Source organism: Malus domestica, chromosome 08 (genome assembly GCF_042453785.1).
Source record: "Malus domestica chromosome 08, GDT2T_hap1".
NCBI lineage: Eukaryota > Viridiplantae > Streptophyta > Magnoliopsida > Rosales > Rosaceae > Malus > Malus domestica.
The window spans coordinates 21,203,557-21,226,898 of NC_091668.1; the positions used below are offsets into that span (position 1 = coordinate 21,203,557).

At 39.0% G+C, this 23,342-nt stretch overlaps 2 long non-coding RNA genes across 3 annotated transcripts; one reads left to right on the forward strand and one right to left on the reverse strand.

Moving 5' to 3' along the window:
• Positions 1-6,046: 6,046 nt before the first annotated feature.
• On the reverse strand, positions 6,047-7,268 carry LOC114826579 (uncharacterized). The gene is made up of 2 exons (XR_003775535.2): positions 7,040-7,268; positions 6,047-6,256 (listed from the first exon to the last, which is right to left on the reverse strand). It is a non-coding gene; the product is annotated as an uncharacterized lncRNA (long non-coding RNA).
• A 2,626-nt stretch (positions 7,269-9,894) lies between these two features.
• On the forward strand, positions 9,895-20,982 carry LOC139198343 (uncharacterized). 2 transcript variants are annotated; one of them, XR_011583761.1, is made up of 5 exons: positions 9,895-10,524; positions 10,626-10,715; positions 11,241-11,299; positions 19,160-19,228; positions 20,927-20,982. It is a non-coding gene; the product is annotated as an uncharacterized lncRNA (long non-coding RNA). The 2 variants fall into 2 exon arrangements; XR_011583760.1 differs by lacking the exon at positions 20,927-20,982 and having other exon boundaries at positions 19,160-19,492.
• The last annotated feature ends 2,360 nt before the right edge of the window (positions 20,983-23,342 follow it).

The following is a 23,342-nucleotide window of genomic DNA, read 5'->3' on the forward strand; positions in this document are numbered from 1 at the left end:
CCTTTTCCCACTAAGTGGGGTCGGCTATATGAATCCTAGAACGCCATTGCGCTCGGTTTTGTGTCATGTCCTCCGTTCGATCCAAGTACTCTAAGTCTTTTCTTAGAGTCTCTTCTAAAGTTTTCCTAGGTCTTCCTCTACCCCTTCGGCCCTGAACCTCTGTCCCGTAGTCACATCTTCGAACCGGAGCGTCAGTCGGCCTTCTTTGCCCATGTCCAAATCACCGGAACCGATTTTCTCTCATCTTTCCTTCAATTTCGGCTACTCCTACTTTACCTCGGATATCCTCATGCCCAATCTTATCCTTTCTCGTGTGCCCACACATCCCACGAAGCAGCCTCATCTCCGCTACACCCATTTTGTGTACGTGTTGATGCTTCACCGTCCAACATTCTGTGCCATACAACATCGTTGGCCTTATTGTCGTCCTATAAAATTTTCCCTTGAGCTTCAGTGGCCTACGACGGTCACATAACACGCCGGATGCACTCTTACCCTTCATCCGTCCAGGTCGTATTCTATGGTTGAGATCTCCATCTAATTCTCCGTTCTCTTGCAAGATAGATCCTAGGCAGCAAAAACGGTCGCTTTTTGTGATCTTCGCTAGATTGCTCCGGTCATTAGTGTGGATAAGTATATAAATGAATAGAGATAGGAAAGCAAACACAAGATGTACGTGGTTCACCCAGATTGGCTACGTCCACGGAATAGAAGAGTTCTCATTAATTGTGAAGGGTTTACACAAGTACATAGGTTCAAGCTCTCCTTTAGTGAGTACAAGTGAATGATTTAGTACAAATGACATTAGGAAATATTGTGAGAGAATGATCTCGTAATCACGAAACTTCTAAGTATCGGAGTGTGGTATCGTCTTGACTTGCCTTATCTGTCTCATAGGTAGATGTGGCATCTTCTCTGGAAGTACTCTTCCTCCATCCAGGGGTGGTATCTTTAACTGGTGGAGATGCACAAGGTAATGTATCAATTTCACTTGAAGCTTACTTGTAGTTTCAGGCTTGGTCAAGCGCGATACAAACCATGTAGTAGGAGTCTCCCAAGTCGCCGAGCTAGGGGATCTGCTGAAAGAGGTGACAGACAAGGTAAGCAATCAGAGCTCCGGCTGATTGTTCACCTTCTCCCCATCTTGCAGCAGCATGAAGGATAAAGAGAAGAAAGATGAGAAGAGATGATATGGGATACTTTTGCTTTTGAAGAAGTAACTTTCCACAGGCTTATTCTTGAACTGAGCTGGAGGGTTTTCTGGTTTCCTCCAGAGCCGACTGAAGAATTTGAGGGTCAAAACAAGTCCATCAAATCTAGAGTACGTTCGACCCTGCTGATATGGGATACTTTTGCTTTTGACAGAGTAATGGATGTATCGGCACGTGTGCTGTTACGCTTGTCTCCACATGCTTCCTTGTATCATTCGCACTTGCCCTATCTGTTCCTCAAGCAGATGCGGTATCTTCCCTGGAAACATAAGATGTTGAAGATGAGTACTCGAGAGCAATGCCAGGTAAGTAATCAGGTAAGGGGTTCCAGGCAGTCAGTTCCTGGCTGGAAGCTTGATTCCAAGTGCTGACTGATTGCTCTCTTTCTCCTTGTCTTGCAGGTAACAACAAGGCAAAGGAAAAGACAGGGAAAAAGCATGATATGGGATACTCTTGCTTTTAACCCTGATGATATGAGATATTCTTGCTCTAGTATAGCTTGTTTGCAAAGGTATTATCGGGGGGAAAGAAAGCTGAATATTTCGAAAGGCTTCGTTGGGAGTGCCCTCTCAAATATGAGGAAGGGTTGAACATTTTTGCAGGTCTGCCTGTCCGTTCGGGATGGAGGTCGACATATATAGGAGTCTCCCTAACAACAAGTAGTAATGCTATTCCTTTACCCTGCTTGGTCATAGCACGGTAGTGGGAGCTGCCAGCTTCACATGTTTTAACTCTGTCAGAGCACTTTGAAAAAGTGGTCTGTGCTCTCGAGAAGTCTTCGACAGAATGCCCATAATTTCCGCAAAGCTGAGTGTGCGTGTGACAGGTGCTGACAAGGCTAGAAAAGTAGGTGCCTCTTCGATTTCTGAGATCGGCCCTCGTGGTCTCTGAGCAGCCCAGCTTTTGAGAAAGCGAGCGTCTCTTCGATTGATTCGGAGAACGATGCATCTTTGATTTTTAAGAAAGCAATCATGATGGGGGTCTGGCTCTCGAGATTCGGGGAGCAGTGTCACTTCGATTTTTGAGAAAGTAATCATGTTGGGAGTCTGGCTCTCGAGATTCGGAGGGCGGTGCCTCTTCGATTTTGGAGCAAGCAATCTTGTTGGGAGTGTTTTCTCGAATGTGAGTAAAGGTTGGGCATGTTTGCTAGTCTACCTTGCCACGAAGCACAGAGGTTGACACACAGGGATTTTCCAATTATCCAGCAATGGTACTGTTCCTTTACCCTCTCTTCGATTTTTGAGAAAGTAGTCATGTTGGGAGTCTGGCTCTCGAGATTCGGAGGACGGTGCCTCTTCGATTTTGGAGCAAGCAATCTTATTGGTAGTGTTTTCTCGAGTGTGAGTAAAGGTTGGGCATGTTTACTAGTCTACCTTGCCACGAAGCACAGAGGTTGACACACAGGGACTTTCCAATTATCCAGCAGTGGTATTGTTCCTTTACCCTTGTGGGTAATAATATGGTAGCTAGACCTTCAAAATTTATGGGTCTAAACTTTGTTAGTGCTGTTTCTTTGCTATTCTTTTACCTTTCTTGGTCAGAGCGATGTAGTGGGAGCTGCAAGCTTTACGTGCTCAATTTTGGCAGAGAACTTTGGCAAAGTTATCTGTGGTACCCATGAGCTAGTGTTGCGTGTGGGAAGTGGGTGATTGAACAGTAAGATTCATGTGTTTTCTACTTCCTCAGAAGTCTTCGACAGAATGCCCATAATTTCCGCAAAGCTGAGTGTGCGTGTGACAGGTGCTGACAAGGCTGGAAAAGTAGGTGCCTCTTCGATTTCTGAGATCGGCCCTCGTGGTTTCTGAGGAGCCCAGCTTTTGAGAAAGCGAGCGCCTCTTCGATTTCTGAGATCGGCCTTCGTGGTCTTTGAGCAGCCTAACTTTTGAGAAAGCAAACGCTTCTTCGATTTCTGAGATCAACCCTCGTGGTCTCTAAGCAGCCCAGCTTTTGAGAAAGCAAACGCCTCTTCGATTTCTGAGCAGGCGCCTCTTCGATTTCTGAAGATCCGTTGAGTGCAGATTTTTATAGGGGCTGGCATTAAGTTCCAAAGCACACTTGAATCTCCACCAGTAGAAGCTCCATTCTTGCACTTCTAAGATCTTGATTTGTCTAACCTCTTCTCTCTTCAACACCTTTGAAAATGTCTGGCCCCTCCGACCGTCGTTTTGACTTGAACCTTGTTGAAGAGGCAGCCCCGCCTTCTCCAGACAACATATGGCGCCCATCCTTCGTCTCCCCTACTGGTCCTCTTACCGTTGGGGATTCCGTGATGAAGAATGATATGACTGCTGCGGTGGTGGCCAGGAACCTTCTCACTCCCAAAGATAACAGACTACTTTCCAAACGGTCTGATGAGTTAGCTGTTAAGGATTCGCTGGCTCTCAGTGTTCAGTGTGCAGGTTCTGTGTATGGCCCAACGCCTATTTGCTCGAACCCGCCAAGTTGAATCATTGGCTGCTGAGGTGATGAGTCTCAAACAGGAGATTAGAGGGCTCAAGCATGAGAATAAACAGTTGCACCGGCTTGCACATGACTATGCTACAAACATGAAGAGGAAGCTTGACCAGATGAAGGAAACTGATGGTCAGGTTTTACTTGATCATCAGAGATTTGTGGGTTTGTTCCAAAGGCATTTATTGCCTTCGTCTTCTAGGGCTGTACCGCGTAATGAAGCTCCAAATAATCAACCTCTGATGCCTCCTCCTTCTAGGGTTCTGTCCAGTACTGAGGTTCCGAATGATCCCCCTCCGGTGCCTTCTCTTTCTGGGGCTCTACCGACTGCTGAGACTTCTCCTAAGCAACCCTTGTGAAGGCTCCCTCTTGTTTGTTTATTTTGACTCATGTATATGTACACATTTGTAGCTTATCGGGGATATCAATAAATAAGTTTTCCTTCATTTCAACGTGTTGTGTTAAATACACCAAAACCTTCTTCGCTAAGTTCTTTGAATTTTCTTTTGTTGAAGCTTGTATGTTGAAACTTTCTGAGTGGAGCATGTAGGTTGGGGTAGTGTTCCCTTAATTTCCCGAGTGAGGAAAACTTCTCGATTGGAGACTTGGAAAATCCAAGTCACTGAGTGGGATCGGCTATATGAATCTTAGAACGCCATTGTGCTCGGTCCTGTGTCATGTCCTTCGTTAGATCCAAGTGCTCTAAGTCTTTTCTTAGAGTCTCTTCCAAAGTTTTCCTAGGTCTTCCTCTACCCCTTCGGCCCTGAACCTCTGTCCCATAGTCGCATCTTCTAATCGGAGCGTCAGTAGGCCTTCGTTGCACATGTCCAAACCACCGTAACCGATTTTCTCTCATCTTGCCTTCAATTTCGGCTACTCCTACTTTACCCCGGATATCCTCATTCTTAATCTTATCCTTTCTCGTGTGCCCACACATCCAACGAAGCATCCTCATCTCCGCTACACCCATTTTGTGTATGTGTTGATGCTTCACCGCCCAACATTCTGTGCCATACAGCATCGCTGGCCTTATTGCCGTCCTATAAAATTTTCCCTTGAGCTTCAGTGGCATACGGCGGTCACACAACACGCCGGATGCACTCTTCCACTTCATCCATCCAGCTTGTATTCTATGGTTGAGATCTCCATCTAATTCTCCGTTCTTTTGCAAGATAGATCCTAGGTAACGAAAACGGTCGCTCTTTGGTATTTCTTGATCTCCGATCCTCACCCCTAACTCGTTTTGGCCTCCATTTGCACTGAACTTGCACTCCATATATTCTGTCTTTGATCGGCTTAGGCGAAGACCTTTAGATTCCAACACTTCTCTCCAAAGGTTAAGCTTTGCATTTACCCCTTCCTGAGTTTCATCTATCAACACTATATCGTCTGCGAAAAGCATACACCAAGGAATATCATCTTGAATATGTCATGTTAACTCATCCATTACCAACGCAAAAAGGTAAGGACTTAAGGATGAGCCTTGATGTAATCCTACAGTTATGGGAAAGCTTTCGGTTTGTCCTTCATGAGTTCTTACGGCAGTCTTTGCTCCTTCATACATATCCTTTATAGCTTGGATATATGCTACTCGTACTCCTTTCTTCTCTAAAATCCTCCAAAGAATGTCTCTTGGGACCCTATCATACGCTTTTTCCAAATCTATAAAGACCATGTGTAAATCCTTTTTCCCATCTCTATATCTTTCCATCAATCTTCGTAAGAGATAGATTGCCTCCATGGTTGAGCGCCCTGGCATGAACCCGAATTGGTTGTCCGAAACCCGTGTCTCTTGCCTCAATCTATGCTCAATGACTCTCTCTCAGAGCTTCATTGTATGACTCATTAGCTTAATACCCCTATAGTTCATGCAATTTTGTACGTCACCCTTATTCTTGTAGATAGGCACCAAAGTGCTCGTTCGCCACTCATTTGGCATCTTCTTCGTTTTCAAAATCCTATTGAAAAGGTCAGTGAGCCATGTTATACCTGTCTCTCCCAAAACTTTCCACACTTCGATTGGTATATCGTCTGGGCCTACTGCTTTTCTATGCTTCATCTTCTTCAAAGCTACAACCACTTCTTCCTTCCGGATTCTACGATAAAAAGAGTAGTTTCTACACTCTTCTGAGTTACTCAACTCCCCTAAAGAAGCACTCCTTTCATGTCCTTCATTGAAAAGATTATGAAAATAACCTTTCCATCTGTCTTTAACCACGTTCTCTGTAGCAAGAACCTTTCCATCCTCATCCTTGATGCACCTCACTTGGTTTAGGTCCTTTGTCTTCTTTTCCCTTGCTCTAGCTAATTTATAGATATCCAACTCTCCTTCTTTGGTATCTAGTCGCTTATACATATCGTCATAAGCCGCTAACTTAGAAATATTTAAAAATATGAAACGGTGTAGACAAAAAGGAAATTATCACCACTTACTGATAAGTGATGCAGATGAAACCAATATGTCGAAGACAACACAGAAGAACCTTACCAATACAAAAGATAAGAAGATGAAGGTGAAAAAGGTCTCACTGATGTAGGCTCTGTCCAACCCGATGTATATAATGAACTCCTCGAGCAGCTAGACCATGTATGTACTGCAAATCAGATGAATTTCAAATATCAAACTCAGTAACAAATTAACATAAGAAAGAACAAAAAAAATTGCTGCGATCAGAACAAGACTACGTTGCTCAATACATCTCACAAATAACTTTTTCCCTTCCCACTTTCTATGTTTTCTCCATCAAAACGAAAGTCCCAATCCTGTTATGCTATTGTTCATCATCCTAAACTAAATTCACCTGAACCATCCAATTCGAAAAATAAATAGTCATTGAAAAAATAAACACTTTTTACATCAACCTTCAAACAATAAATTATAAGATCTCAATGTGTAAATTAGAATATTGGAATTTCCTTCCATGCATCCTAATATCAGAAACAAGTACTTTATTTCACACACCATTTTCTCCAATATATCCACAACCACAACCCCAAGAAATTAAGTTGAACAGAACACCGGCACATATAACTAAGTGATGCAGATGAAAACAACATGTCGAAGACAACACAGAAGAACCTTACCAATACAAGGGAACGAAGAAAAAATTGCAATCAACTTACAAAAACTTAGCTGGTTGCAGAGTCTGAGATCTATGGCTGGTTGCAGAGGGTGAAGAATCCACCAATACTGTTGAAGGACTTCGCCAATATTGAATTCTAACCCTAAAATTCGATTTAACACTAAAACCCCCAATTTCTAATTTAACTTTCCAAATTGAATCTAATTACAATACCAAAATCTTAAACTTAAGGCATTAAAGTTTGATTCTGACCTTAGAAAGAAGAAAAATTAAGAATTAAGAAAAGATAGATACCTGATTCTGAGATGAATCTATGGCACGGTTTGCAGTCGGGAATGGCTGAGATGAGCGATGGAAAGAAGCGATAAGCAGGAGGGAAGGATGAGAAGGATGAGGACCGGCTGAAATGAGCGATGGGGAGGAAGGATGAGGAGGATGGATGAGGAGGAAGCTACGGGAAGAAGAGAGAGACCGAGTGAGAGAGAGAGAAGACAAACAGTTTTTCAATTGCACGGTTTGCTGCGAAAATTTAAAAAAAGTGCCTATTTTTTACATGGCGCGACCTAGGTATACATTTTGACGTCACGCAAAGTGGTTTTGGGCAACAACCATATTGTGGCGTCGTGCAAAGCATTTAAAAAAAAATTTATTATGAAATATACTGAAAATGTAATTTTTACTCCTTTCAAATTCAAATTTTAAAAAATAAAAACCACAATAATATATTTTTCAAACAAAAATCCGACCTGAACTACAATAATAAATTTAAAGCTACTTAATAAATATACATATCATTAAATTTCTTAAGTGTTATACGTACAAAATAAATAAAATTAAATCTAGTTAATAAATATATATACGATTGAAATCGATGGGATACGCATTGTACGAAACTAATTTCAACGATCCAACCGTCAAACTTGTTTGTTTATGCTTCAAGATCGCATATGCCAAAATTCGCAAAAAAAAAGATATTCAGAGATCAAGTAACGAAACAAACATTTTCGACGGATATAAACGAAAAATCACGATTTAACGGTAGTTTTAACTCCGATTTTGATGATTTTTTACAGCTACACTCCTTGACCTTATACGAATACAATGAACTAATTCGATTGTCAATTTAAAACATTTACACAAGTGGATACCACAAAATCTTATGTTATACTTAATGAAAGTATAAATTAACTCAAGTGTTAGTGAATTTATTGTTTTGATGGGATACGCATTGCACGAAACTAGTTTCAATGATCCAACCGTCATACTTGTTTGTATATGTGTCGAGATCGGATACGCCAAAAATTGCAAAAAACAAACCTTCATAGATTAAGTAACGGGACAAAACTTTTCGACGGTTATAAACGAAAAAATCACGATTTAACGGTTATTTTAACTCCGATTTTGATGATTTTTTACAGATACACTCCTGGATCCTATATGAATACAAGGAACTAATTCGATCGTCAATTTAAAATATTTACACAAGTGGATATCACAAAATCTTTTGTTATGCTTGATGAAAGTATAAATAAAATCTAAGTGTTAGGGAATCTAACGTTTTAATGAGATACGCATTGTACAAACTAGTTTCAACAATCCAACCGTCAAACTTGTTTGTATATGCATCGAGATCGCATATGCCAATAATCGCAAAAAACAAACCTTCAAAGACCAAGTAAAGGGACAAAAGTTTCGACGGTTATAAACGAAAAAATCACGATTTAACGATTATTTTAACTCCGATTTTGATGATTTTTTTACAGCTACACTCCTGGATCCTATATGAATACAAGGAACTGATTCAATCGTCAATTTAAAATATTTACACAAGTGGATACCACAAAATCTTCTGTTATACTTGATGAAAGTATAAATAAAATCTAAGTGTTAGGGAATCTAACGTTTTAATGAGATATGCATTGTACAAAATTAGTTTCAACGATCCAACCATCAAACTTGTTTGTATATGCGTCGAGATTGCATGCGCCAAAAATCTCAAAAAACAAACATTCAGAGATCAAGTAACATGACAAACCTTTTCAACGGTTATAAACGAAAAAAATCATGATTTAACGGTTATTTTAACTCTGATTTTGATGATTTTTTACAGCTACACTCCTGGATCCTATATGAATACAAGGAATGGATTCGATCGTCAATTTAAAATGTTTACAAAATTGGATACCACAAATCTTCTGTTATACTTAATGAAAGTATAAATAAACTCTAAGTGTTAGTGAATTTATCATTTCGATGGGAAACGCATTGTACGAAACTAGTTTCAACGATCCAACCGTTAAACTTGTTTTCATATGCTTCGAGATCGCGTACGCCAAAAATCGTAAAAAATAAAAAAAAACATTCAGAGATCAAGTAACGGGACAAAACTTTTCGACGGTTATAAACAAAAAAGCACGATTTAACGGTAGTTTTAACTCCGATTTTGATGATTTTTTAGAGCTACACCCCTTGACCCTATATGAATACAATGAATTAATTTGATCGTCAATTTAAAATATTTACACAAGTGGATATCACAAAATCTTATGTTATACTTAATGAAGTATAAATAAACTCCAAGTGTTAGTGAATCTATTGTTTTGATGGATACCGCATTGTACGAAACTAGTTTCAATGATCCAACCGTCAAACTTGTTTGTATATGCTTCGAGTTCGCATATGCCAAAAATCGCAAAAAACAAACATTCAAATATCAAGTAACGGAACATACCTTTTCGACGGCGCTAAACTAAAAATCACGATTTAACGGTTGTTTTAACTCTAATTTTGATGATTTTTAACAGCTACACTCCTTATGTGACAGCCGGTCCCAAATTTTACATTTTTATTAATTTTAGAAGCGTGAATTTATGAAAATGCCCTAGAGGCAAGGACTTTGACTTTCGTTGATCATCGGTTAGAGCAGCGTATGACTTATTCTTTAAGCATATCCTCGTAGTACTCGTCACTACGAACACATAGGTGAAAGCCGTTTGCGAGTCCGAACTATAACAGTATAGTTACGGACATTTGAAGTTGGTTATTTAAAGGAGTTAAATTATTTGAACTCCCACCTTGTGGGAAGACTAACCAATCAGCCTTTAAGCAAAGAGAAAAGGGAACCAATCACATAAAAGGAGGACAAAGCCTCCAGCCAATCAGAAAAGAAAAAGAAAAAAAAAAGGGAAAGGTGGAGCTTTCCCGTGGTGTTTTTCCACTCACGACCACCCATTTTCTAAGGCCGATTCCGGCCAACTCCGGTGGAGTTTTTGAAGCCACCACCACCATCTTGAATCTATCATTTCCCTCTACAAAACCCACCCAAGAACCACCTTGGTTAACCTCTGTACGTAGCGGTTCGAGGCCACAAAACCCGATGAAAACCAATGGTGTTCCGGCCACCCTTTTCATTTTTCCGGCGAATTGGCAAAGCAATGGCCGACACCACCACTTGGGCTTTGTAGCCCATCATCCCAGGAGAAAATCTTGACCAACCTTGACCTCGTTGGAGCACCGAGGAAGAAGAATCGAAGTTCACCCAAGTATAGGGTTTCCGACGGGTTTTAACGAAATTGAAGTTCTTCCCAGCCTATTTGGCCTTGGTCATAGGTATAAACCGATTCCTCATGTTGTGTAGATGAATTTTCATGTTTGGATTGTGTGATTTGGTGGAGAAATGAGAAAGTTATAACGATTTAAAGTTTGCCCAGGTTCCGGCGACCTTTACCACTTTTGAGGCATTTTCCGGCCAAAACAAGGCGAATTATCCATCGTGTAAGGTACTAATCTCTTCATCGCGTCGAAAACCATGATTTTTTATTTTGAATCATTTGATTTCGTTGAGTATTGACAAAGTTATGGACGTTGAAATGTTGCCCAGAAATTCCGGCGAATTACCAGTTTTCCCGCGGACAGCCTTCTTTCAGACCATTTTTCGGACACCTCCGACCACCATTTGGACTCCAAGCTGGTATAATTTTGTTCTCCATTTCTCTAGCTTCGATTTGGTATATTATGGGTTGAATTTGGTTGAGAAACAAGTGAGATATGGAGTTCCAAAGATTGCCCGGAAATCTGCAAAATCTGCAGAATCCGGCGAAGTTCCATTAAGGTCCACCACTCGATTAGAATAGTAATCGACGATCCAACCGTTGGATCGTCACCAAACTTTAATAAATTATAGTACATAATATTTGAGTACCATAGAAGCTTACGGATTGGGAATCTGATTTACGGATCTTCTTGAATTAGATTTGGAAGTTCGTAAAATAAAATGTTGACAGCCACTTAAATTGGTAATTGGCAGAGATCCAACCGTTGGATCATAATGAAACTTTAGTATGGTGTTTTAGAAGTGTAATGTGGATCTTTAGAAGTTTCGAATCAGAAATCCGAGATGCAAATCTCCCGAAGTGAATTACGTAGGGATGTGTTTTATGTAAATTATGTATTCTATCGGTAAGGACCTTGAGACGTGATTTGATAATTGTTCTAGGTGACGTTGGTTCATGATATCTTGATATTCGTTCGAGGAAGTCGTAGTACGGACCTAAGGTGAGTAGGTCTTTTCTCTCCTATGTGTGTGTGTGTGTGTGTAAGATTGACAACTCCACAAACGTTTATAAATTGAATATTTCATATAATTTTTTGTGAATGATGTGGAGGATTTTTGCCAACTACGAATGGCTTATTCCCTATTTAGGGTACGTAGGCAATCTAACAATAAATGAGATTAAATAATTGAGACAATAGCCTTGTTTGGAGAATTGAGCAATGTAAGGAACATTGGTGTAAATTATGAGTTTTAACCTTATTTTTTGGTGGTTGAATGTTGGTTATAAATCAATGTGTGAAGGGTCAAGAAATTAAAATAAAGAATCGTAAGTATTGATAGTTAATTAGACTAGTGTTTAGTTGGACTTGTCCCCGATAATTATTCCTGAAGCAAATAGTTCGGGAGTGGGACGTTACAGATTATGCATGTTTCGCCATGTTATATATATATATATATATATATATATATATGTATGTATGTATTTATATATATGTCTATATTTGACTATGCTATGACATGGTTTGTAACATCTCACATCGCCCAGAGGAGTGATCCTTAAATGTATATTCCCATCCCTACCTAGCACGAGGCCTTTTGGGAGCTCACTGGCTTCAGGTTCCATCGGAACTTCGAAGTTAAGTGAGAGGGGGGCCAGAGCACTCCCAGGATGGGTGATCCACTGGGAAGTTGCTCGTGAGCTCCCAGAAACAAAACCGTGAGGGTGTGGTCGGGGCCCAAAGCGGACAATATCGTGCTACGGTGGTGGAGCGGGCCCGGGAAGTGGTCCGCCCCGGGCCGGGATGTGACATGGTTTGAGTATTAGATTGCATCGTGGCATATCCCTGTGTATACTACCTGCAAACAAGAACGCTTTGAAGTGCAAAGGTGAACGCATGACAACCAGGTAAGTACTAGGTGCGTTGTAGATTGTTAATGTGAGTTGATGTTATGTTGAGATACATTGAGAGCTCATCAACCTGCACCCCGGTGTTAGTTTAGCATAAGTTTACTCAATATTATATTTTATGTTATATTTAATATTGTTAATTTAACATAAATGCTTAAATGCTTATAAATATTATTCATTCCATTTTCTCATAACAATTCAAATTGCAAAAAAAAAATTAATTTAACATTATACATTCTTATATTACTAAATATTATAAGTTTATGTTATATTAATATTGTTAATTTAACATAAATACTTATAAATATTATTCATTTCATTTTCTCATAACAATTCAAATTGCAAAAAAAATTAATTTAACATAATATATTCTTATATTACTAAATATTATAAGTTTATGTTATATTTAATATTGTTAATTTAACATAAATGCTTATAAATATTATTCATTCCATTTTCTCATAAAAATTCAAATTGCAAAAAAAAATTATTTAAAATAATATATTCTTATATTACTCAATATTATAATTTTATGTTATATTTAATATTATTAATTTAACATAAATGCTTAAATGCTTATAAATATTATTCATTCCATTTTCTCATAACAATTCAAATTATTCTCATCTAATCCATTCTAGTAAATAACAACAAAAAATTATCAAAATAACAACAAATTAAAATAACAATTAGAGTGCAAAAAAAAATTAATTTAACATAATATATTCTTATATTACTCAATATTATAAGTTTATGTTATATTTAATATTGTTAATTTAACATAAATGCTTATAAATATTATTCATTCTATTTTCTCATAACAATTCAAGTGGCAAAATTGTCACAGCCCGTCCCGGAATTTTTAATTCCGAGGACATGAAATTACGGAAATGCCCCCAATACGTGACTAAGGTATAATTTTTACGTTCGTTATATCTAAGCTCCTAAAATTTGGTAAGTAGAGTGGAGACTTAGACTTAAATTTTATGTTAGAATTTGTAGTTGGGGATTGGGTAGGATCCCACACCCCTCAATTCTCTCCCTCTTTCCCGTACCCTGTCTCTCTCTCTCGTCCCTCACAATCTCTCATTCTCTGTCTCTCTCCTTCGAACTCACACGGACAAACTCCAAAACCACCCTAAACTTCTACCAACGACGGAGTTAAGACCACCATCAAACTCCTGGAACCTCCACGATCACGATGGTATCCATTTCAGGTAAGTTTTGCTTCGGAAAAAACCCTAGTTTCAAAGTTCCCGTGAAGAGCACTGTTCATGATCTTCGAATTGACTTTGTTTTAGGTGAAACCAAGCTCACAGTGAGCTTAAGGAAGTCCCAAGGAAGCTCGGAGTGCTTCGTTGGCATGAATTGGACGTCAGGATCACGAGTTGTAAGTTTGGCCGAATTCTTGAATTTTTGAAAAGTTTGATCTCGTAGTTTTTAGGCCCTAAAACTAGTCCAACGTGATAGTAGGTGTTTAGGGCTTCAATTTGGTATAAATTACATGAAAAATGGTTGAAAAACGAAGGAGAACAGTGGATTTGAAAAATTACCCAGTTTCCGGCGACCGGAGTCCGGCGAAGGACCGTCGGAGAAGAAACTGGAATATTCCGTTAATTTTAACGGAATATCCTAACGGCAGTAACGGTATCCGGTTAAGTTTAACGGAATATTCCGGGGTTTTAACGGAATATTCCTGACGGCGTTAACTGACGCCGTCAGCATGCGTTGCACGTGGCCGCGCGTGGGGGCGCGTAGGTCCGTGCCACGTCAGGCGCGTGGGGGCGCGTGAGACCTCCAAAAATTATTTTAAAAATATGGCGATGATCCTGAGGTTGTGTAGGTCACAGTGGTATATTCATATACCCAATTTGAGCAATATATGAGGAGTTATTAGCTAAGAGTGGGATTATGCGTTAAATAACGTCAATTTGGTTACTTCTCGTATAGGCGAGGATTATACGGACGTTGGGCATGGCTAAGGGAGGCTCAGGGACCTTCGACACGTCGATGTATTCTGTGAGTGGGCAGTTTTGTTTTCCGTATACATATATACTTGCCGTTTTCCCAGAAATTGAAAATGCATGAAATTATGCTTTAAATGAAAATGTATAAAAGTATATGAGATATATTAGTTGAAATGCCATGCATAGAAGTATGCGAAAAGTTTATAGAATTATATGAAAAATGTGAATCGAATTGCCATGCATGAAATGATATGAAAAGTATGAATTGAGATATGATGCATATGAATGAATGGTGCGGCGGACGCACAGGTGAGTATCAGGTGAGTATTTAATTACTGTTATGATGATGTTGATGTATATTGAGCTCAAATCCTGCACCATGGTTTAGTGCTTATAGTATTCACCGCATCGCACGCTCGCCTTGGATCCAAGTAGATGCTGGTCGCACAGTCCACGCGGAGTGGGTGCGACGGGCCAGTCGTAGAGTGTTAGTGAGATTTCGACTGGTGGGTGACCTTAGATTATGTGCACAGATGATTGATGAGAAAGCACTAGAGCGTAACTTGTGTGCAGAAGGCCGGACAGGTCACAGAGGTGACTCCGGCAGAGTGAGAGTGATAGATTTTGAGCTCTAGGTTCAACCGTACAGGGCTATTAGAGGGCCTCCGGTTGATTACTTCTTGCACCTGATATAATTATTGTTGATGCATTCATACTTAACTGTGGAATTCCGACATGGCATGGCATATTTGTACTGAAAAATGTTGAGTTAATGAATTGAAGTTTTGAGATTATATATGTATATTTATATTTTACATTTCTGGGAAAGTATACAAGTTTTACGGAGAGGGGTTACAATGTTTTGAGAAAAGTTGGATTTGAAAAGAATTTGTTTTACTGACCCACTCAATTTTGGTTTTGCACCCCTCCAGGTTCAGGAATCACAAAGGTGTGGTGACTACGAGGAATTCGACAGTGTTCTGACAGATTGGACAAAATTAGGACGCACATTCGGGTGTATTAACTTTGAAGTTGTATAATTAAAGCTTCCGTACTGTGCAAATGGTTACGTCACTCTCACGTGACGGCCAGCATGCCCTCCTTCGGGACGGGGTGTGTCAGTTGGTATCAGAGCATGGTTGCAATCTTGGACATCTTGAGAAGTTCTAGTGAATTATGTCAGAACTACACCGCCTCGTAGCAAACCACGTAGTTAGAGGAACTTAGACCTAGTTTGGGAGTGAGGTGCTTAAAAAAAAAGCACCTATGAAAAAAAGCTGTTAAGGTTTTAGGTGTTTGGTAAACTGAAAAAAAAGGGCTTATTTTGGAAGCTGCTGTGAGAATAAGCTGAAATCAAAGGAAAAAGCTGAAGCTGCTATTTGCAGCTTTGGAAAACTGGTTTTTTTTCAAAGCACACGGAGCTACAGTGCTCCTTTAATGAAAAGACCCACTATCAGACTGCTTTTTTTTTCCAAAAGCACTTTTACAAAAAAGTTTACCAAACGCTCAGCTGATTTATTTCACAGCCGCTTATTCTCACAGCACAGCCGCTTATTCTCACAACAGCTTTTTTTCAAAGCACAGCAATACCAAACCAGCCCTTAGTCTCCCTGATTTAGCGGTTTAGAGGAAACTATTATTATGGTGATTCAGTATATTATCAAAATGGACATTTTAAGACGGGTTATGAGTTGAATTTGAATCACCTTATGAAATGATGAACCTGAGGGAACGAAGTGACGGTTTAACCGTTTGGAAAAGAAGTTTCGGATTATGCAAGTCAAATGAATCTTCCTTCTGACAGGGGGTCGAGACGACTACCTGGTTTGAGTTATGAACGTGTATCCTGATGGAAGCAGGAGTATTAATTGTTGTCACCAGAGGAAGCAGCCGATTTAAAATTTTTTAAGGACTTGTTTAAGGAAAAGTTTATTCCTCCGGCATTGATCGATGGTAGTAAACAAGAGTTTGCAAATGTGAATCAAGGAAGTTGACGACAAATGAGTATTATAGAAAGTTTTCAGACTAGCCTCGTTTCCATCCAGATATTACTGTTAATTTGGTTGAGGTGTTATGTTGTTTATGCTGGATAGTAAGAAAAAGCGGCGTTCTTTGAGTGACCACTATCCATTGTATTTATTACCAGGAGTATACGAGATGTTGTTGAGCCTTGAGGACTCTGAGAACATGATCAACGAGAGTACAAGTGATGGATATACTGGTAATCTCAGATATTTGAGACAAGGTGTCTCGAGTAAAGGAAATGTACCTTGTGCAGCAGGTACAAAAAATTAACACTTTGGGAAGTGTGAAATCAAGGAATGTGTTTATGTGAACAGAGGGGACACAGAATTGTGAATCGTCCCTAGAATCAGTTGTACTCAACAATTTTTCATGATATCATAGTGTCGATTCAGCAGAGTTATGGACTTAGTAGTTTGGTCGGATTGACCGTGGGTACAGAGAGATTTGATGAGTTATATGTTCAGCCATACAGGCCACGAGAGGTGGATCTGGCTGACGCATGAGAAATTGGTGAGTTATAGGCTCGGCCGTACCGACCACGCGGAGTGGATCCGGCCGACGTATTATTGAGATAAGAGTTGAATCAGCCGTATTGGTCATTCTAGTTGACTTCGGCTGATATATTTCTTATTATGTATGTTATTACCTAGAGAGTAGTAAATAAATGTAGTTGAGATGAGTGTATGTATTTTGCATTGAGTGACAAAATAGTAATGTTATATCTTTGAGAGTGGTTGCCTACTTATCGAGACAACGATGATTTATCAGTATTGCGGGCTGCAGACCGTAATATTAATAACTCATTCGTGGATTCGTTAAGCAAGCAAACCGGTAGGTTATTTTATGTTAGTGTTGTACTTATTTAGAATGTTCAGTAATAATAAAGTATGTATTGGGTCAATTAATTTTATTCCATCAGAGTGATTGTTTATAGTTGTGACTAGATGGAATGTTACGGGAAACCAGTTACTTTCCATCGAGTTGATTAATTAGAGGTTACTTTGGTGGGCATACAAAGTGAAGTGAGTTCAGCCATTATTTATGCTGTGAAAGCAAAGAGATTGTTTTGAAAGGTTGCCCAAAAATCTGAGGATGGAATGAGATAAATGCAAGAGAAGAACACAGGAAGGCTTGTAAATCTGAGGATGGAATGAGATAAATGCAAGAGAAGAAGAGGAAAACACATGGGAGGGTATGTAAAGAGCATCAATCTGTCGCTTACAACCGACACCGGGTTTCAAAATATTTTAAAAAATAAAATATATGTCGTTCAGAACCGACGCAGGATTTAAAATATAAAACAAAAACTGACGCAGGCTTTAGAATATATAAAAACCACAATTAGTGTCGCTTCTATGCGACACCCATTATTTATGTCGCTTAAAAGCGACACTGTTTTATTTAAAGCGACGCCAGTATTTAAAATTATTAAAATGTGTGTCGGTTATAAGCGACATTAAATGTTTACGTAGGTTTAAAAGCGACGCAGGCTTTGTAAATCCGACGTCATGTTCAGTGGGTGTCGCAACTCTCTTGTGCGCCACTATATTATATTAAACCGATGCAACAACTGACACTATAAGGCCCTTTTGTAGTAGTGCTCTCGCCCGTGGCCAGGGCACAATCCTTCATGTGATGTTCACCTCTCGCACCTTACGCTCACCTTGGTTCCAAGGTAGGTGCACAGTCTTGTTATGCAGACCACAATAGGTGGCTCCGACTCGTAGGTGACCCGCGATTTATCGCACAACCTTCACGTGATCGTAGCACTTGAGTGTACTTATTTACACCACAGTCCTATCTTGCAGACCACTAGAAGTGGTTCCGACTCGTGTGCAGGAATATGTGATGAGCTATGGGTTCAGCCGTACAGGCCACAAGAGGTGGATCCGACTGACATATTACTAGCATGTTGATGAGATATATGTTTATTGATTCAGCTAGCATGCTGATGAGATATATGTTTATTGAACCGGCCAACATGCTGATGAGATATATGTTTATTGAGCTAGTTAGCATGCTGATGAGATATGTGTTTATTGAGCCGATTAGCATGCTGATGAGATATATGTTTATTGAATCGGCTAGCATGCTGATGAGATATATGTTTATTGAGCCGGCTACCATGCTGATGAGATATATGTTTATTGAACCAGCTAGCATGCTGATGAGATATGTGTTTATTGAATTGGCTAGCGGCTAGCATGCTGATAAGATATGTGTTTATTGAACCGGCTACCATGCTGATGAGATATGTGTTTATTGAGCCGGTTAGCATGCTGATGAGATATATGTTTATTGAACCGGCTAGCATGTTGATGAGATATATGTTTATTGAGCCGGCTAGCATGCTGATGAGATATGTGTTTATTGAGCCGGTTAGCATGCTGATAAGATATATGTTTATTGAACCGGCCAGTATGCTGATGAGATATATGTTTATTGAGCTGGTTAGCATGCTGATGAGATATATGTTTATTGAGCCGGTTAACATGCTGACGAGATATATGTTTATTGAACCGACCAGCATGCTGATGAGATATATGTTTATTGAGCCAGTTAACATGCTGATGAGATATATGTTTATTGAGCCGGCTAGCATGCTGATGAGATATATGTTTATTGAGCCAGCTAGCATGTTGATGAGTTATATGTTTATTGAGCCGGCTAGTATGATTGATGAGATATGGATAAGTCGTACAGGTCACTATAGGTGACTCCGACTTATTTACTAGCTTTGATTATTGAGCACATGATAATTTATATTGTTGATAAGATGCTGTGTTGTGGTATACTTATGGAATTACTGTTAATACATTTTTGATTCCATATTGTTACGTGATGTGATTGTCAGGAAACTATATAGGGTTGCGGTGAGGGGTTACTACCTTTGATAGTTGAAATGATTTTGGAAATCTTGTTCTTGCCCACTCACACTTTCTATTTTTGCACCCCTCCAGGTTCTAGTAGCAAAGTTCCGTATCGACAAGGACATGTGGCATTCCTAGTTCAGGTGGCTCCTTATGTTGGTATAATCATTACCTTGGCTCATTGTACTTTTCTTATGCTCTGTATCACGCGTGAAATGGGTCCATACCCGCTCACCGCGTACTCGTGTATTTAGGCACTTTTAGGTTTAAATTTATTCATAGTTACACTTTATCACACTTTATGGCTTCGTCACCTTCCAGGTGTCGGCCAGCACGGCTCGATTCGGAGTCCTAGTCAACTTTTCGGGTCGGGGTGTGTCACCTTAACCCTATATGAATACAATGAACTAATTCGATCGTCAATTTAAAACATTTACACAAGTGGATACAACAAAAGAAAACGGCAATGCAAGAACCCCAAAAGAAAAGCAAAAGGCAAAAAAAAAAAAAAAAAAAAAACACTTTGCGCAGCGCAGGGGTACCTACGTTGCGCAAAGTGTTTTTTTTTTCTTTTCAATATGTATCTCCCTTTTGCTTATGAACTAATTCGATCATCGAATTAAAACATTTACACAAGTTGACACCATAAAATCTTATGTTATATGTAATGAAAGTATAAATAAACTCCAAGTGTCAGTGAATCTATTGTTTTGATGGGAAACGCATTGTACGAAATTAGTTTCAACGATCCAACCATCAAACTTGTTTGTACATAATTCAAGATCGCATTCGCCAAAAATCGTGAAAAACAAACATTCAGATATCTAGTAATGAGACAAAACTTTTCGACGGTTATAAACGAAAAATCACGATTTAACGTTAGTTGTAACTCCAATTTTGATGGTTTTTTTTACAGCTACACTCCTTGATCCTATATGAATACAATGAACTAATTCAATCGTCAATTTAAAATATTTATACTAGTGGATATCACAAAATCTTATGTTATACTTAATGAAAGTATAGATAAACTCCAAGTGTTAGTGAATCTATTGTTTTGATGGGATACGCATTCTACAAAACTAGTTTAGACGATCCCACCATCAAACTTGTTTGTACATAATTCAAGATCGCATACACCAAAAATCGCAAAAAAGAAACATTAAGAGATTATGTAACGGGACAAACCTTTTTGACCGCGATAAACGAAAAATCACGATTTAACGGTTATTTTAACTCCGATTTTGATGAATTTTTACAGCTACACTCCTTAACCCTATATGAATACAATGAATTAATTCGATTGTCAATTTAAAACATTTACACAAGTGGATACCACAAAAGAAAAAGGCAATGCAAGAACCCCAAAAGAAGCAAAGGGAAAAAAAAAGAAAAAATAAAAGAAAAAAAAAACAGCTTCGCGCGACGTAGGTACCCCTATGTCGCGCAAAACAGCTTTGTGCAACGTAGGGGTACCTACGTCATGCAAAACATCTTTGCGCGACATCTGTGCACCTGCGTCGCGCAAAGTTAGGAAAAAAGTGATAAAGCATATTGGTTTGGCGCCAAAATTTTGCGCGACGAAGCCTGGAGTCGCGGAAAGTATCGTTGCGCAAAGACAGTTTGCGTGACGTTTTCTGTTTAGCGTCGCGCAACATACTTTGCATGACGAAATTTGCTACGTCGCGCAAGTTGCCGTCGCACAAACATGTTTTTGTACTAGTGTACGGACCTAAAATTTGTGGTATGTACATAATATTTTAATAATATTTTATTATTATTTTAGTTATTTTTTAAGTTATTTTTATTAATTTATTTCAAATAGTCGCACTAACATGTATATTGTGTGTTTAACAGAAGAAATCTATTGCTGGCAAGAAAGCTCGGGAGTCAAAGACACTTCTCCCCCATTCCGGTTCGAAGCTCTTTTCGTATAGGCTTGAGGCACGACGCCAGGTAAAAGTATATTAACTTTGAAATTTTATACAATTTATTTATTATTATTGATTAATAAAATTTTCTTAAGGTTTTTTTCTTCATGAGGGTTCTAAGTTCCTAGAGATCGACCTGTTCGAGAAGGTTTACGTTCGACCTGGTGATGAGACCACTAAGCAGCTTCATATAAGTATATGTAATTCTTATTATTCTTATATGTATGAATCGTTCAAATATTATTTATATTTTGTTATTAAACATTATATGTTTTTTCTTTATTATTACAGGCTGCTATGGTGGAAAAGAGGACTCTCGTTCTCCAAGAAGCAACATTGTAGCTTCCCCTGGAGACCCTGATCAAGGACGTCACGGTACCCGAGGATGCAGGTTTTCAGATCCTGATGGATGTCTTGGATCAGAACTTCGATCGTCGTCATGGCAAGGCGCGGGTTGGTGAGACAGGTGCCTCTTTTTCCAGATCGAACACAGTAGAGGTCGATGCATTGAAGGAGGAAGTGACAACCTTAAAGGGTCAGTTTGTGGTCTAGGGCGAGCAGATGAGGGCCCAAGGCGAGGAGATGAGGACCTATGCCGGGACGGTAAGAAACCTTGTACGAGCCATACAGATGTCCGGCCTCCAAATCTTGCTACCAGCACTTGATCTTAGTCCACCTTCGACCTCAGAGCCACCTTGCCCTGCCAATACCCAGTAACCTGATGTATCAAACCTAGAAGACTAATTGTAGTTTTTTCTTTTTTTTTTTCAAACATCTTATATGTACATTTTCATATATTTTATAATTAAATACTTTTGCTTGGTTAATTAATTATTGTTTAGAATTTAATTACAATATCTATTAAAAAAATTTTAAAAAAAATTTTTGACCAAAAGAAAAAAAAAAGGGTTTGCGCAACGCATGCCTAAGTCGCGCAAAGCCACTAAGCCACTTTGCGCGACATAGAGATGTGCGTCGCACAAAGCGGCTTTGCGTGACACAGGGAGTGCGTTGCGCAAAGTGTCTTTACGCGACATGTGTTTCCTCTTCATTACACAAACCCTACTGTCATTGCCTTTGCACAACGGTTAGCACGCGGCGAAGGTTTTGTTGCACTATTTTTCAAGCAACGATTTCTGACTTTGCGCGACGAAGGTACCTACGTCGCGCAAAGTGATTTTTCTACTAGTGTGCTCATATTTAGATGTTCTAGCTTTCTCGGTATTAGCTTTCGTTTATAATTAATCTGTTAATTTGCTTCAGTCTTGCCTATTCTGTTGGAGTAGAGCACTGCTGTGTGTGGATTCCAAGCTCTGGTTGACAATGGCTCGTCTTTTACATTCTAACAGAAGTTTATGAAAAATCGTATTTGAGGTGCTCTTTTGTTCTTTTTAACTTTTTTTGAAATTTAAGCTTTATTATAAAGGGGCCAAACATTTGAATATTTGATGATTGTAGTTTAACAAACAAGTGAATATATCTTGGGATTATTAGGTAAGTATCCTTGATTGATTGTAATGAGGATTCTTTAATTGTTTGAGTTGATCTCCAATCAGGAATTTATTAAAGATAGGATTTGGTTATTGATAATATCTTTAATACCTTTAACTTTTCCTCCATGACACAAGCATGGGAGCTTGGTGATGTCGTAGCAAATTGCTGATGTTGAAAGTGTTCGAGAATATTTGCAGGCTAGGCCTACCCATTTAATGAGGGCATTCTTGTCTTCTTCGGAAAAAAAAATCCACATGTCGTCTCAAAAAAATTTTGGATTATTTTTGGCTCCACAATGATAGGGGTAATCTTGTCTATCGGTCAATGTGGATGTGGTGTGTTCCTAATCGATCTTTCATAGATAAATTTTACGAGAGGTTCTTAATATCATGGCGACTAAGGTCATCTCCAACCGAGGGCTGGCCAGAGGGCTCGTTTTATCCATCTGGCCCTCCAAGATATTAATATTTTAAAGAACAGTACAAGGCCATATTTGCCTCCGTCTCCAACTGAGGGCCAAAGGGCCATATGGCTCGTTTTAGCCTTGTCACAAAAAACCGTCTCCAACCGAGGGCCAAAGGACCAAATATAATTTATTATTTAAATTTAAAAACTACAACAACTTACATTTAAAAACTACAACTTATATTCAAAAACTACAACGGTAACTGGCCCAAAAAACCAAAAAAATTAGAACTTAAATTTAATGAATGGTTTAGGTATTTATAGGAAAAAAATTAGAATTTTTAAGAATTAAAAAAAAAAAGCCCAAAAAACCAAATAGAATAAAAATAAAATAAAATTTGAATCCAATGGTAACTGGCGTCAGCTAGCCGTTGGATTTAAAA